The sequence below is a fragment of the Zea mays genome, chromosome 1 (assembly GCF_902167145.1).
Source record: "Zea mays cultivar B73 chromosome 1, Zm-B73-REFERENCE-NAM-5.0, whole genome shotgun sequence".
Lineage (NCBI taxonomy): Eukaryota > Viridiplantae > Streptophyta > Magnoliopsida > Poales > Poaceae > Zea > Zea mays.
Window position 1 is genome coordinate 141,349,664 of NC_050096.1, and position 16,951 is coordinate 141,366,614.

Below are 16,951 nucleotides of genomic sequence, written 5' to 3' on the forward strand. Positions count from 1 at the left end.
AAAACCAATAGCTTCGGCCAGCTACTTCGCACCCATGACTTTCCTCGCAGCATGATGAACACTATACCTTCGACCACCCAAGTCTTGGTCGAAAGGTCCTTGTCCATGCGGCGTGTCATCTTCAATTGCCTTCTTGGTCTCTTCAATCTCAGCAGGCCCTTTACCCTTCTCCTCCATCAGAGTAGGCTTAGAGGAACCATTCTCTTTGGCTGCCATGATTGTTGAAGGTGTCACCGCTGCAGCTATTTGTTGAAACCCCGGACTGCTTAGACCAGACACATCTACAGGAGGCGGTACAGTACCCTTCGACGCTAGCATTGTACCGACAGTATCTTTATCCTCAGTTTCATCTTCGTCAACATTGAAGAATGAGCTCATGACTTGAGCTATTCACTCCTCCTCTTCCTCTTCTTCAATCTCTGGGAGTGACTCCAAAGGTGTAAGCCTTTATGCTATCAAGGCAATAGCTTCTCCAATATTTGCCTCTTCGGCTCCCATAGAAGGGAGTTCCTCAATTTCATATACTACCTTAGCTTCGAGTGTAGCCAAAAATATTTAAATCAAGAAATTAAATTAATATTATAAATTTATGACCAATATATTTAAAATCAATAGAAGCATGCACAAGCATGTTCAGCTGGGTGAAATGAAGAGGAAGGCTATCACCCAGGGGCAGGGGAGCAGTAGCATCCGTCCTCGCTATGTTCCACCCCAGGGTACACCAGCTCGTCCTGGAGGAGGACAACAACCAGCTCAGTATGTACCATAGGGGACTTCACAGACTCCACACACTCGTCAGGCTACTCCCACTGGCACCCTGGCGAGACCTGCAGGACACAGTACAGTCACCACTTGCTTCAAGTGTGGTGAGGTGGGACACTACGCCAATGCTTGTTCGAATCGGAACCCTAACACGCCCGCTCAAAGCAATGTCCAAGGCAAGCAACAGACTCCAACATCTGGCAAGGGATTCAGCATTGCTAGAGTCAACCAAGTCAGTGTAGATGCTACAGCTGATGGAACTGACATCGCTATCTATATGTTTTACATTAATTCAATTCCTGCAGCCATATTATTTGATTCTGGAGCTACGCATTTGTTTATTTCTGCTCGCTATGCCAACACCAATGAGTTACCACTTCAAACTATACAAAAACCACTGATAGTAATTACCCCTAAGGGGCCTATTGAAGCAAATTATATGACACGCAGATTAACAGTGACAATTATGGGAAGGGAATTTTGGTCTACACCTATATTATTAGAGGAAAGCAGTATAGATCTGATACTCGGTATGTCATGGTTAAGGAAAGCAAAGGCAGTTATACATTGTGCTAAGGGAACCATAGAACTCACCAGTTCAAAAGGGGAAAGATTCAAAGTCGAGATTACCATAACCGCTTCTACCAGACCCACCATATATCTAGTAGATGGAAAATTTGTGGGTAGAAACATCCGTGTGGTTAGAGACTTTCCAGATGTCTTTCCAGAGGAGTTACCCGAGATGCCACCAGATAGGGAAGTTGAATTTGCCATTGATCTCTTACTTGGAACCGCTCCTATTTCAAAAAGGCCATATAAGATGTCAGTGGAAGAATTAAAAGAATTTAAGAAACAATTAGTAGAGTTGCAAGAGGCAGGGTACATTCTTCCGAGTTCCTCACCTTGGGGAGCACCGGTTCTATTTCTACAGAAGAAAGATGGTTCACAAAAGATGTGTGTGGATTATAGTTCACTTAACGATGTAACAATCAAGAATAAGTATCCTTTACCCCGTATTGAAGACTTATTTGATCAGATGAGAGGTGCTAGGGTATTCTCTAAAATTGATCTCAGATCGGGATACCATCAAATGAAGATTAGGCCATCCGATATTCCCAAGACGGCTTTCTCTACCCGATATGGTCTATATGAGTTCACTGTCATGTCGTTTGGCTTAACTAATGCACCGGCCTACTTCATGAATCTAATGAACAAGGTGTTCATGGAGTATCTTGATAGATTCGTCGTGGTATTCAACGACGACATTCTCATTTATTCCAAGAATGATAGTGATCATGAGGAACATCTGCAGATGGTGCTACAAAAGTTACGGAATAATCAACTCTATGCCAAATTTAGCAAGTGTGAGTTCTAGCTTGATGAAGTACCATTCCTTGGGCATATCATCTCCAAGGGTGGAATCTTAGTGGATCCGGTTAAAGTAACAAAGATAGTGGGTTGGAAGATACCAAAAACAGTCACTGAGGTTCAAAGTTTCATAGGACTCGCGGGTTATTGCCGGCGTTTTATTGAAGGATTCTCCAAGATAGCGAAGCCTATGACCTCACTATTATAGAAGGGGAAAGAGTTTAAGTGGACTCATGAATGCTAAGAGAGTTTCAACCAATTGAGGTTTAAACTGAGTCACCCCCAATGTTGATTATGCCAGATCTATAGAAGGGATTTGACATATATTGTGATGTGTGCCGCTAGTGCTTGGGATGTGTTATTATGCAAGAAGGACATGTCATCGCCTACGCATCTCACCAGTTGCGGAGACATGAGATGAACTACCCCACTCATGACTTAGAACGGGCTGTCGTAGTGCATGCTCTCAAGATTTGGAGCATTATATTGTGGGGACCAAATGCCAAGTCTATACTGATCACAAGAGCTTAAAGTACATCTTCACTCATAAGGATCTCAACCTTAGGCAATGTCATTGGTTGGAGCTCATCACAGATTATGACTTGGAAATTCACTATCATCCGAGCAAGGCGAATCTGTTTGCAGATGCCTTGAGTCAGAAGGAGCATGTTCATGCAGCTATTGTCGCCCAGTTACCCGATGAGTTAGTAGAAGATATTGCAAAGCTCAATCTGGGAATAGTTGCTCACACGGAAGGAGTTACCATAGAGGTGGAACCCACCTTTGAACAAGAGATACGAAAGAGTTAGATCGATGATGTTAAAACTCAAAAGATCAAAGATCTAATGGCAGAGGGTAGAGGACCAGACTTCACGGAAGATGATCAAGGCATGATCTGTTTCAAGAACAGGATATGTGTCCCTGAGATTGATAGTCTTCGTGAAACCATATTGAAGGAAGCACATGACTCAGCCTACTCCATCTACCCCGGTAGTACCAAGATGTATCGAGATCTAAAACAAAAGTATTGGTGGTATGGTCTAAAAAGGGATGTTGCTTCACATGTGGCAGTGTGTGATGTTTGCTAGAGGGTAAAAGCTAAACATTAGAGACCAGCTGGATTACTTCACCCACTGAAGATACCCGAGTGGAAATAGGAAGAAATTGGTATGGACTTCATTGTTGGTCTACCCCGCACTTCTACAGGGTATGACTCTATTTGGGTGATTGTGGACAGATTAACAAAAGTGGCTCACTTCATCCCTGTGAGAACTAATTACATGGGGGCAAGCTAGCAAGGTTGTACATGGCGCGGATAGTTTGTCTACACGGAGTGCCTAAGAAGATTGTGTCAGACCAGGGATCACAGTTTACTTCTCGGTTTTGGCAGAAGTTGCACGAATGCTTGGACACAGTTGAATTTCAGCTTGGCCTACCATCCTCAAACTGATGGGCGCACCGAGAGAACCAACCAAGTACTGGAAGATATGTTAAGAGCTTGTGCTCTTAAACATGGTGGCGATTGGGATAAAAGTTTGCCCTATGTGAATTTCTTTTACAATAATAGCTACCAGGCAAGTTTGATGTCCCCGTTTGAGGTTTTATATGGCAGAAAATGCAGGACTCCTCTATATTGGGATCAAACTGGTGAAAGACAGTTCTTTGGGCCACAAATTATACAAGAGGTAGAAGAACAAGTACGCTTGATACGGGAGAACTTGAGAACTGCGCAGTCAAGACAAAAAAGCTATGCAGATACCCAGAGAAGACAGTTGGAGTTTAAGGAGGGTGATCACGTGTATTTGAAAGTGTCACCGATCTGGGGTATGAGAAGGTTTAAAGTTAAAGGGAAGTTATCCCCTCGCTTTATTGGACCATTCATGATCCTAAAGCGAGTGGGAGAAGTTACCTACCAACTGGAACTACCCGACCATCTTGCGAATGTACATGATGTCTTCCATGTATCCTAGTTGAAGAATTGTCTCGGGGTACCCAAAGAGCAGCTATCTATGGAGGATCTGAGTGTTCAGGATGATCTAACTTATGCTGAGTATCCTATAAAGATCCTTAATACTTTGACTCGTGTCACAAGGAGTAAGGTGATCAAAATGTGTAAAGTGCAATGGAGTCATCATGGAGAAGATGAAGCTACTTGGGAAAGAGAAGAAGAGCTACGCATAGAGTTTCTCCACCTCTTCCCTAGTTCCTCTTAATCTCGAGGTTGAGATTCTTTTTAAGGGGGGTAGGATTTGTAATACCCAATTTGTAAGTAATAAGAAAAGATCTGATCTCATTACATGTTATGCCCTCTACTCATTATAACATGGGAATAGCCATATTTAAAGTGAACAATTGACTACTAACACCTAAAATCAACCATGCATCATGTTGGGTTTTTCTGTTGTGCATTTAATACTAGCAATATTAATAGAAATATGTTAATGTCCAAATTAAGATTTAACCTAAAATTTCAATTTAGAGAATTGGAAAATAACCTAAAAGGGAAAGAGAAAATACTACATAATATAAAATAAATATATAAATAAATTCATTCCATACTAGCATGTTTAATTTGTATAGTTAATCTGAGTACAAGTACACAACAAGATTTGAATTCAAATTGAGATTTAAAAATAAAAAGGAAAATGAAACAAGAAATATAAAGAAAAAAGAGATAGAACTTTCTGCGCCATGGCCGTATCTCCAGCTTCGCGGTCCATTCCCACTGTGACCCAACCTATGGCCGACCCACAACCCTCACGCCCGCAAGACCTCCGGAAGCTGACCCGTGGGGCCCATTGCTCAGCATTCGGTGATGTCCCCTACGACTGAATGCCGTCGTTTGCGCCCGATCTGCACTGACGAGGGACCGTCGACCCAGCTAGCTATAAGGGCATGTACAACCTAGACACTTTGCATGGTACTCCAAGTATAAGACACAACTAAAACACAACATAATACAGTGGTCGTGTCTAAAACATGTGTCTTACCATATTTATTGTACCAATCAGAGCATTCAATAAATTAAAGTGACCAATCAGCTAGTCTCTTGTCTCGAACATAGAGCTAAGACACTGTGTCTTCGTCAAGATACATGTCTTGAGTTTTTTTACGTTCACCCCGCTAGACACACTCTAAGACACAACTTAAAACACCCATTGTACATGCCCTAAGGCTAGATATGGGGATCATCTATCCTCTAATCCATCTTCGCGAGTCGCCGACACATGAGTACAAGTCGTGGGGGGAAAAGAAGGAGGACACCACGCGACCTACACTGAATCTCGTCCCCGACGCCGTTCCGGCCAGTAGCGCAGGCGGGGAGCCTCGTCATGGTGCACGAGAGGATCCACGACACTTGTGGACGGAAGGGACCTACGGTGATTGCGAAATTGCTCATCAGAGCAGTTTTTTTTCTCGTGGAACCACAGCGTTGCCATCACGTCGGGACTTCATACGACGGTATGACGCTATCCATTCGAATCATGTGGTCATCCACGTAGGGTAGGACCTCTCGGTGTTCGAATCTAGGCGCAATTTGGTGCGCTTGCCTGCACCGGTGGCGCGCCACCGCTATGGGCGGGCGACGCCACCGCGGGCGTGGCTGGGGGAAGGAGAAAGATGGTTACCGTTGACACGCAAAGTAACGGTCAGGATTTAATCAGGCCTTACCGATTCAACAACCGGTCTTGACCGTTGATCTACTCATGTGCAGTCGCGATTAGGGCATTGGGATACCGGTTGGGTGAGGTTAGCCGGTACCGTTCAATCCAGATCCAACAGGTGTATGTCGATCTGGGAATTTTAAAATCTGGGCCATCCATCATGAATCCAATGGCCATGATTTCATGGTAGGGCCATCTAATCTGCACCATTGGTTCGCGATCGTGTAGCTCTAAGTAACTCATACCCGTTCGGCCAAGAGGTTTTGCAAGGAAGCCCCTCGAGATAGCTCATATGAACCCGCCGTCCAGAGATATGCAGAGAACAATACAGTTTAGTCCTAAAATTTGTATCTGGTCCCTGAGCTTCTCAGTAATATTGTGCCCAGTCCAGTGACTCAAGAAATTAGTAAAAACGATATAGAAAATACTTTTCTATCACACAAATAATTCCAGAACTTGTGTAATTCCTAGAAAATCCATTTTAATTCCTTTTTGATCCATTCTAGTTGTATTAATTTTGTTTTAATATTGTTCTACACCTAGTAACTATGTTTAGTCATGAAACATAGATTAAAATTATCTACTTAACTTATTCTATACAAAACACTTAGTAACTTCGAAAAATCGTAACTCGATAACTGTAGCTCTGAATTTAGTGATTCTCGAACCTACGATCTCGTTACGACACGTAGAATATTATCATGTATTCTGCTCTGCTATTTGTTGTGATGTTAATTTCTCCTATACTATGTTTGTTTGTATTGTTGTGAGTAGACGAGCAAGTGACCGAGGACCCAGGTGTTCAGCACGAGGGAATTGCTGGGCAGGAGCTCGTTGAAGGCAAGTTGTGCCCTTGATCACTTCTATTTACCCAAAAATGTTCCTTTTAATCATTATGATCTGCATAGGTTAATTTTGATGGGACCCAATAGGTCACCCTAGTTTGACTATCTTTATGCCTTGTTTACTACTAAACTTTTGGGTAGTACCTGCTATCGCTTTATGTGGTTTTGGGTATGGAGATACACACTATTCATGATCATGCTTTTATTATCAATTTGTTATTTATTGTTCATGATAAGATCATTATGTTAATTGGAACATGGAGAACCACCTGGGAAAACAGTGCTACCACAAGGGTGGTATGGGACACCCTTGGCTGACTAATTAGGAAAGCTAGTGGAGGACTACCTTACCCGAAAGGGGCAAGGGCAGTAGGGGAGTAGTCGGTGTAGGGAGGTTCTCGAGTTGATTTTGCTGCAATGGCGGTCAGACGGGGGATCCCTGCATTGCGCTTCCTAGAACTGTAGCGGGTTTTCTGAAGCTAGTGGAACTTTGTAAAGGCATCGTACTGTTACCCTGTCTCGCTTCCTTGGTAGAGGTGAATGGGATTCATGACTGATAGTCGCCTAGAGGGGGGGGTGAATAGGGCGAAACTGAAATTTACAAAAATAATCACAACTACAAGCCGGGGTTAGCGTTAGTAATAATAAATGAGTCCACAAGAGAGGGCGCAAAACAAATCGCAAGCAAATAAAGAGAGTGACACGTGGATTTGTTTTACCGAGGTTCGGTTCTTGCAAACCTACTCCCCGTTGAGGAGGCCACAAAGGCCGGGTCTCTTTCAACCCTTCCCTCTCTCAAACGGTCCCTCGGACCGAGTGAGCTTTCCTTCTTCTCAATCAACCGGGAACAAAACTTCCCCGCAAGGGCCACCACACAATCGGTGCCTCTTGCCTCGGTTACAATTGAGTGTTGATCACAAGAGCAAAAGAGAGAGAAAGAATGCGATCCAAGCGCAAGAGCTCAAAAGAACACGGCAAATCTCTCTCGCTAGTCACTAAAGGCTTGAGTGGAATTGGAGAGGATTTGATCTCTTTGAGTGTGTCTAGAATTGAATGCCTAGAGCTCTTGTAGTAGTTGAGAAGTGGAAAACTTGGATGGCAATGAATGTGGGGTGGTTGGGGTATTTATAGCCCCAACCACCAAAAGTGACCGTTGGCTGGAGGCGTCTGCTCGATGGCGCACCGGACAGTCCGGTGCACACCGGACAGTCCGGTGCCCCTGCCACGTCATCACTGCCGTTGGATTCTAGCCGTTGGAGCTTCTGACTTGTGGGCCCGCCTGGGTGTCCGGTGCACACCGGACATGTACTGTTTGAAGTCCGGTGCACCGGCATGGGCGATTCTGACTTCAGCGCGCGCTGCGCGCGCATTTAATGCACCGCAGGGAGCCGTTGGCGCCGCAGGGAGCCGTTGCTCCGCTGGCACACCGGACAGTCCGGTGTACACCGGACAGTCCGGTGAATTATAGCGGAGCGGCTGTCGCGCGAACCCGAGGCTGGCGAGTTTAGGAGGCCGAGCTTCCTTGGAGCACCGGACATGTCCGGTGCACACCGGACAGTCCGGTGAATTATAGCGCGCCGGCTTCCGAGACATCCCGAGGGTGAAGAGTTTGAGTCTGAGTCCCCTGGTGCACCGGACAGGTACTGTTCACTGTCCGGTGGCACACCGGACAGTCCGGTGCGCCAGACCAGGGGTGCCCTCGGTTGCCCCTTTGCTCCTTTATTGAATCCAACACTTGGTCTTTTTATTGGCTAGATGTGAACCTTTTGCACCTGTATAACTTATACACTAGAGCAAACTAGTCAGTCCAATATTTGTGTTGGGCAATTCAACCACCAAAATTATTTAGGAACTAGGTGTAAGCCTAATTCCCTTTCAATCTCCCCCTTTTTGGTGATTGATGCCAACACAAACCAAAGCAAATATAGAAGTGCATAATTGAACTAGTTTGCATAATGTAAGTGAAAAGGTTACTTGGAATTGAGCCAATATAACTACTTACAAGATATGCAAGGAATGTTTCTTTCTTATATAACATTTTGGACCACGTTTGCACCACATGTTTTGATTTTGCAAATTCTTTTTGTAAATCCATTTCAAAGATCTTTTGCAAATAGTCAGAGGTAAATGAATAAGAGTTTGCAAAGCATTTTCAAGATTTGAAATTTTCTCCCCCTGTTTCAAATGCTTTTCCTTTGACTAAACAAAACTCCCCCTAAAAGAGATCCACCTCTTAGTGTTCAAGAGGGTTTTGATATACCATTTTTGAAATACTACTTTCTCCCCCTTTTGAACACAATAGGATACCAAATGATAAAGACTTTTGGAAAGCACTAAGTTTTTGAATTTGGTGGTGGTGGTGCGGTCCTTTTGCTTTGGGCTCATTTCTCCCCCTTTTTGGCATGAATCGCCAAAAACGGAATCATTAGAGCCCTCGAAGTGCAATCTTCCCCTTTGGTCATAAATAAGTGAGTTAAGATTATACCAAAGACGAAGTCCTTTTGCGTTTGAGCTTTTACTCTCTCCCCCAAGGATGAAGTCCTTTTCCTTGATGCTCATTTCTCCCCCAAAGGCGAGAGAGTTGCTCGGAGTGATGGCGAAGCATGAGTTACGGAGTGGAAGCCTTTGTCTTCGCCGAAGACTCCAATTCCCTTTCAATATACCTATGACTTGGTTTGAAATCGACTTGAAAACACATTAGTCATAGCATATAAAAGAGATATGATCAAAGGTATTCAAAAGAGCTATGTGTGCAAGCTTAGCAAAAGAAATTTCTAGAATCAAGAATATTGAGCTCATGCCTAAGTCTGGTAAAAGATTGTTCATCAAGTGGCTTGGTAAAGATATCGGCTAATTGATCTTTAGTATTAATGTAAGAAATCTCGATATCCCCCTTTTGTTGGTGATCTCTAAGAAAATGATACCGAATGGCTATGTGCTTAGTGCGGCTATGCTCGACGGGATTGTCGGCCATTTTGATTGCACTCTCATTATCACATAGCAAAGGGACTTTGGTTAATTTGTAACCGTAGTCCCGCAGGGTTTGCCTCATCCAAAGCAATTGCGCGCAACAATGTCCTGCGGCAATGTACTCGGCTTCGGCGGTGGAAAGAGCGACCGAATTTTGCTTCTTTGAAGCCCAAGACACCAAGGATCTTCCCAAGAACTGGCAAGTCCCCGATGTGCTCTTCCTATTGATTTTGCACCCCGCCCAATCGGCATCCGAATAACCAAGTAAATCAAATGTGGATCCCCTAGGGTACCAAAGCCCAAACTTAGGTGTATAAGCCAAATATCTCAAGATTCGTTTTACGGCCGTAAGGTGGGATTCCTTAGGGTCGGATTGGAATCTTGCACACATGCAAACGGAAAGCATAATGTCCGGTCGAGATGCACATAAATAAAGCAATGAACCAATCATCGACCGGTATACCTTTTGATCCACGGACTTACCTCCCGTGTCGAGGTCGAGATGCCCATTAGTTCCCATGGGTGTCTTGATGGGTTTGGCATCCTTCATCCCAAACTTAGCAAGAATGTCTTGAGTGTACTTCGTTTGGCTAATGAAGGTGCCCTCTTGGAGTTGCTTGACTTGGAATCCTAGAAAATACTTCAACTCCCCCATCATCGACATCTCGAATTTCTGTGTCATGATCCTACTAAACTCTTCACAGGTAGACTCGTTAGTAGACCCAAATATAATATCATCAACATAAATTTGGCATACAAACAAGTCATTTTCAAGAGTTTTAGTAAAGAGTGTAGGATCGGCCTTGCCGACTTTGAAGCCATTAGCAATAAGGAAATCTCTAAGGCATTCATACCATGCTCTTGGGGCTTGCTTGAGCCCATAAAGCGCCTTAGAGAGCCTATAGACATGATTAGGATACTCACTGTCTTCAAAGCCGGGAGGTTGCTCAACATAGACCTCTTCCTTGATTGGTCCGTTGAGGAAGGCACTTTTCACGTCCATTTGATAGAGCTTAAAGCCATGGTAAGTAGCATAGGCCAATAATATGCGAATTGACTCAAGCCTAGCTACGGGTGCATAGGTTTCGCCGAAATCCAAACCTTCGACTTGTGAATACCCTTTGGCTACGAGTCGAGCTTTGTTCCTTGTCACCACACCATGCTCATCTTGCTTGTTGCGGAAGACCCATTTGGTTCCTACAACATTTTGGTTAGGACGTGGAACTAAATGCCAGACCTCATTCCTCGTGAAATTGTTGAGCTCCTCTTGCATCGCCACCACCCAATCCGAATCTTGGAGAGCTTCCTCTACCCTGTGTGGCTCAATAGAGGAAACAAAAGAGTAATGTTCACAAAAATGAGCAACCCGAGATCGAGTAGTTACCCCCTTATGAATGTCGCCGAGGATGGTGTCGACGGGGTGATCTCGTTGGATTGCTTGGTGGACTCTTGGGTGTGGCGGTCTTGGTTCTTCCTCATCCTCCTTTTCTTGATCATTTGTATCTCCCCCTTGATCATTGCTATTATCTTGAGGTGGCTCGTCTTCTTGATTTTGCTCTTCATCATTTTGAGCCTCATCCTCATTTTGAGTTGGTGGAGATGCTTGCATGGAGGAGAATGGTTGATCTTGTGTACTTGGAGGCTCTTCGGATTCCTTAGGACACACATCCCCGATGGACATGTTCCTTAGCGCGATGCATGGAGCCTGTTCTTCACCTATCTCATCAAGATCAACTTGCTCTACTTGAGAGCCGTTAGTTTCATCAAACACAACGTCACAAGAGACTTCAACTAGTCCAGTGGACTTGTTAAAGACCCTATATGCCCTTGTGTTTGAGTCATAACCAAGTAAAAAGCCTTCTACAGTTTTAGGAGCAAATTTTGATTTTCTACCTCTTTTAATAAGAATGAAGCATTTGCTACCAAAAACTCTAAAGTATGAAATGTTGGGCTTTTTACCGGTTAGGAGTTCATATGATGTCTTCTTGAGGATTCGGTGAAGATATAACCGGTTGATGGCGTAGCAGGCGGTGTTGACCGCTTCGGCCCAAAACCGGTCCGGTGTCTTGTACTCATCAAGCATGGTTCTTGCCATGTCCAATAGAGTTCGATTCTTCCTCTCCACTACACCATTTTGTTGGGGCGTGTAGGGAGAGGAGAACTCATGCTTGATGCCCTCCTCCTCAAGGAAGCCTTCAATTTGAGAGTTCTTGAACTCCGTCCCGTTGTCGCTTCTAATTTTCTTGATCCTCAAGCCGAACTCATTTTGAGCCCGTCTCAAGAATCCCTTTAAGGTCTCTTGGGTTTGAGATTTTTCCTGCAAAAAGAATACCCAAGTGAAGCGAGAATAATCATCCACTATTACAAGACAATACTTACTCCCGCCGATGCTTATGTAAGCAATCGGGCCGAATAGATCCATGTGGAGTAGCTCAAGCGGCCTGTCGGTCGTCATGATGTTCTTGTGTGGATGATGGACTCCAACTTGCTTCCCCGCCTGACATGCGCTGCAAATCCTGTCTTTCTCAAAATGAACATTTGTTAATCCTAAAATGTGCTCTCCCTTTAGAAGCTTGTGAAGATTCTTCATCCCAACATGGGCTAGTCGGCGGTGCCAGAGCCAACCCATGTTAGTCTTAGCAATTAAGCAAGTGTCGAGTTCAGCTCTATTAAAATCCACTAAGTATAGCTGACCCTCTAACACACCCTTAAATGCTATTGAATCATCACTTCTTCTAAAGACAGTGACACCTATATCAGTAAAAAGACAGTTGTAGCCCATTTGACATAATTGTGAAACAGAAAGCAAGTTGTAATCTAAGGAATCAACAAGAAAAACATTTGAAATAGAATGGTCAGGAGATATAGCAATTTTACCAAGTCCTTTGACCAAACCTTGATTTCCATCCCCGAATGTGATAGCTCGTTGGGGATCTTGGTTTTTCTCATATGAGGAGAACATCCTTTTCTCCCCGGTCATGTGGTTTGTGCACCCGAGGTTGCGTACTTGGTTCACCAAGGTCTTGAGCCGGTTGTACATGTCTTGTGGCTCCTCCCCTTGGCGAAGACGGAAGCGACCGAGCTCCCCCTCGATCGTTTCCCGCTTGGTGATCTTGGTGAGTTCATCACCCTCGTGCGCCGTCTTGAGTAGATCCCAAATCTCCTTGGCGTTCTTCAATCCTTGTACTTTGTTGTATTCCTCCTTGCTTAGGGAAGCAAGGAGGATGGTTGCGGCTTGGGAGTTGAAGTGCTCGATTTGGGCCACTTCGTCCGTGTCATAGTCCTCATCCCCTATTGATGGTACCTGTACACCATACTCAACAACATCCCATATTCTTTTGTGGAGAGAGGTTAGATGAAATCGCATCAAATTACTCCACATAGCATAATCTTCACCATTAAAAGTTGGTGGTTTGCCTAATGGGACGGAAAGTAAAGGTGTATGTTTAGGAATGCGAGGGTAGCGTAGGGGGATCTTACTATACTTCTTGCGCTCTTGGCGCTTAGAAGTGACGGAGGGCGCATCGGAGTCGGAGGTAGAAGTTGATGAAGTGTCGGTCTCGTAGTAGACCACCTTCCTCATCCTCTTGTGCTTATCGCCTTTCCGATGCGGCTTGTGGGAAGAAGATTTTTCCTTCTTCTCTTTGTGGTGAGAAGAAGATTTCTTCTCCTTCCCTTTGTTGGAGGAGCTCTTCTTCTTCTCCCTCCTTTTGGTGCGGGACTCTTCCGATGAAGTGCTCCCGTAGCTTGTAGTGGGCTTTTCGCCGGTCTCCATCTCCTTCTTGGCGTGATCTCCCGACATCACTTCGAGCGGTTAGGCTCTAATGAAGCACCGGGCTCTGATACCAATTGATAGTCGCCTAGAGGGGGGGGTGAATAGGGCGAAACTGAAATTTACAAAAATAATCACAACTACAAGCCGGGGTTAGCGTTAGTAATAATAAATGAGTCCGCAAGAGAGGGCGCAAAACAAATCGCAAGCAAATAAAGAGAGTGACACGTGGATTTGTTTTACCGAGGTTCGGTTCTTGCAAACCTACTCCCCGTTGAGGAGGCCACAAAGGCCGGGTCTCTTTCAACCCTTCCCTCTCTCAAACGGTCCCTCGGACCGAGTGAGCTTTCCTTCTTCTCAATCAACCGGGAACAAAACTTCCCCGCAAGGGCCACCACACAATCGGTGCCTCTTGCCTCGGTTACAATTGAGTGTTGATCACAAGAGCAAAAGAGAGAGAAAGAATGCGATCCAAGCGCAAGAGCTCAAAAGAACACGGCAAATCTCTCTCGCTAGTCACTAAAGGCTTGAGTGGAATTGGAGAGGATTTGATCTCTTTGAGTGTGTCTAGAATTGAATGCCTAGAGCTCTTGTAGTAGTTGAGAAGTGGAAAACTTGGATGGCAATGAATGTGGGGTGGTTGGGGTATTTATAGCCCCAACCACCAAAAGTGACCGTTGGCTGGAGGCGTCTGCTCGATGGCGCACCGGACAGTCCGGTGCACACCGGACAGTCCGGTGCCCCTGCCACGTCATCACTGCCGTTGGATTCTAGCCGTTGGAGCTTCTGACTTGTGGGCCCGCCTGGGTGTCCGGTGCACACCGGACATGTACTGTTTGAAGTCCGGTGCACCGGCATGGGCGATTCTGACTTCAGCGCGCGCTGCGCGCGCATTTAATGCACCGCAGGGAGCCGTTGGCGCCGCAGGGAGCCGTTGCTCCGCTGGCACACCGGACAGTCCGGTGTACACCGGACAGTCCGGTGAATTATAGCGGAGCGGCTGTCGCGCGAACCCGAGGCTGGCGAGTTTAGGAGGCCGAGCTTCCTTGGAGCACCGGACATGTCCGGTGCACACCGGACAGTCCGGTGAATTATAGCGCGCCGGCTTCCGAGACATCCCGAGGGTGAAGAGTTTGAGTCTGAGTCCCCTGGTGCACCGGACAGGTACTGTTCACTGTCCGGTGGCACACCGGACAGTCCGGTGCGCCAGACCAGGGGTGCCCTCGGTTGCCCCTTTGCTCCTTTATTGAATCCAACACTTGGTCTTTTTATTGGCTAGATGTGAACCTTTTGCACCTGTATAACTTATACACTAGAGCAAACTAGTCAGTCCAATATTTGTGTTGGGCAATTCAACCACCAAAATTATTTAGGAACTAGGTGTAAGCCTAATTCCCTTTCAATGACCCCTTGGCAGATGGGTAACATGACTTGTCGGTAAAGATGCACAACCTCTATAGAGTGTAAAACTAGTATATCAGTCGTGCTCACGGTCATGAGCGATTCGAACCATCACATGAGTAACTTATGAATTTAACTAGTCATTTGCATCGCATTGTGGTTTATTATTAATTTTGATCTACTATTACTCTGGTTTGGTATATACTTACATTTAGTAACTGCTAATAAAATTTGACCAACTTATTAAAAGCAATGCTCAGCTTTAACCATTATTTGTTGATCAGCCTTACACTTCACATGAGCTCCCACCTTTGGTGAGTTCATGCACATTATTCCCCACAACTTGTTGAGCTATGATCTTTTGTGAGCTCACTCTTGCAATATATAACACCCCCACAGGTGAAGAGCAGGTGGTCCAAGAGGAACCCTATAAAGAGGAATATGAGCTTATCTAGGTGGCATCTCCCAATCAGCTTGATGGCACCTGGAATAATTATTTAGTTTGTTTTATTGTTATCATCTATTTTTGTAAGACTTCTGCTATGTAATAATGATACTCGTGACATTTATCTCTATACACTTTGTCATTATATGTGATGTTGTTCTTTGGTGCACATATGAGATGCATTCGGCTTTATCTGTTAAATTCGGGTGTGACATGCCTTCTGCTTTTGCTTTGCGATGAGGCCTTCACCCTACGGATCAGCGGAGGCCTTCGGGTTAGGTGGTGGGGAGTGGTTAGAGGCGAGGGCGACCTTGCCTTTCTTGGCGGCGAAGCCGACCCTGGCGTCTTTGTCATTTGATGGTGGGCGGGTGTTTTTCCTGGCAGGCATCATGGGTGTTGTCTTCATCGCACGAATGGTGGGCGCTAAATGTTGGGCACTGACACGCTGTTAGTTGGTCCGAAACACTTAGTAACAAAACACGGAGCACGAGAGGGCGATAAGACGGTTGGTGGGAACTGTAGCTTCTTGTTATGCATGTCTCATCTAGCTACAAGATGGGTGTATTTATAGGCTGTCCGAGGGTAGGCGGTCCAAAGTACGTCCCTACCCTGTCTACCAACTATATCCAAGGGATAATCCATGTAAGGGAGAAATTACAGCGCCATTCGTACAGCAGACGACACACACTAGATTACACACCCACATGTTACGCTCACATGTAGGCCTTCGAGTGCGTGCCTCGGAGGACCGTGTCAATCCGTATGAAGCATAACTGGTGTCGATGTCCTCAAGAGTCTTTGTGCCAGCTTCCACTCAATTGACGGCTAGACGTGGGGGTAGCGAAAGAGTCGCCGCAAGAGCATAGCAAAGTCCCCAGCTACCCTTCAGCCGGCTGGGCTGAACGGAGGTTGAGCGAGGGGTGATGAGGACTTCGCTTCTAGGGTGTAGCAATGTCTTGGTTGTCCAGTCGCCGCCTGGCGCGACCCCTCAATGTCGGGCCTGCTCAATCGGAGGCTTCTTGGTCGGAGTACCTGCATTAGTGAACCTACGATGGCAATTGATGGCGAAGTGGGGTTTTCATTAGCTTATAACGAGGTCGAGTTGAGCCTCTGCCCAACATGTTCTTTGCTCTGCGATCGAGGTTGTGTTCGATCCCTTCCCCAACACCCATCTATGTGACGCCAATCTAGGCATTCCCTCTTTTTTCCTTTGTTCCACTACCTTTTTTCCTTTGCCCCTAACCAACCAAGGAAACTCTTGCAGTTGTAGGTGGGTTAGAGTTCAGTTGAGAGAAAAAACACTAATACCTTGACTAGCCCTTCAAGAGTTACTTAAAAATTGACACAAAAAGTGATTTTTATATTGGCAACCATACTCCTAAGTTTCCTGAGTTCCTTGGCCAACGCCCAAACTATCCTCTAGAGTGGATGAGTGATCCAGTGCTTAAATTCCTCGACATCGTGATTGTTGTCTCCAAGAGAATCCTAGGTATGAAGGAACTCAGACCATTTGGCAAGATATTAAGGCCATGTTTATTTTGGCTTCTGGCTAGATTCTGGCCGTTAGAATCGGCTTCTAGCAGCTAAATGCTTTGCTCCTCAGCTAGCTTATATGAGAACTGCTTATGTGAAAATCGTCCAAATCAACTTAAATGCGGAATCTGTCGAGTTGTTGCGATGGGAGGAACTCACCATTTCCTAACTCCTAAACCATGTAGACCCC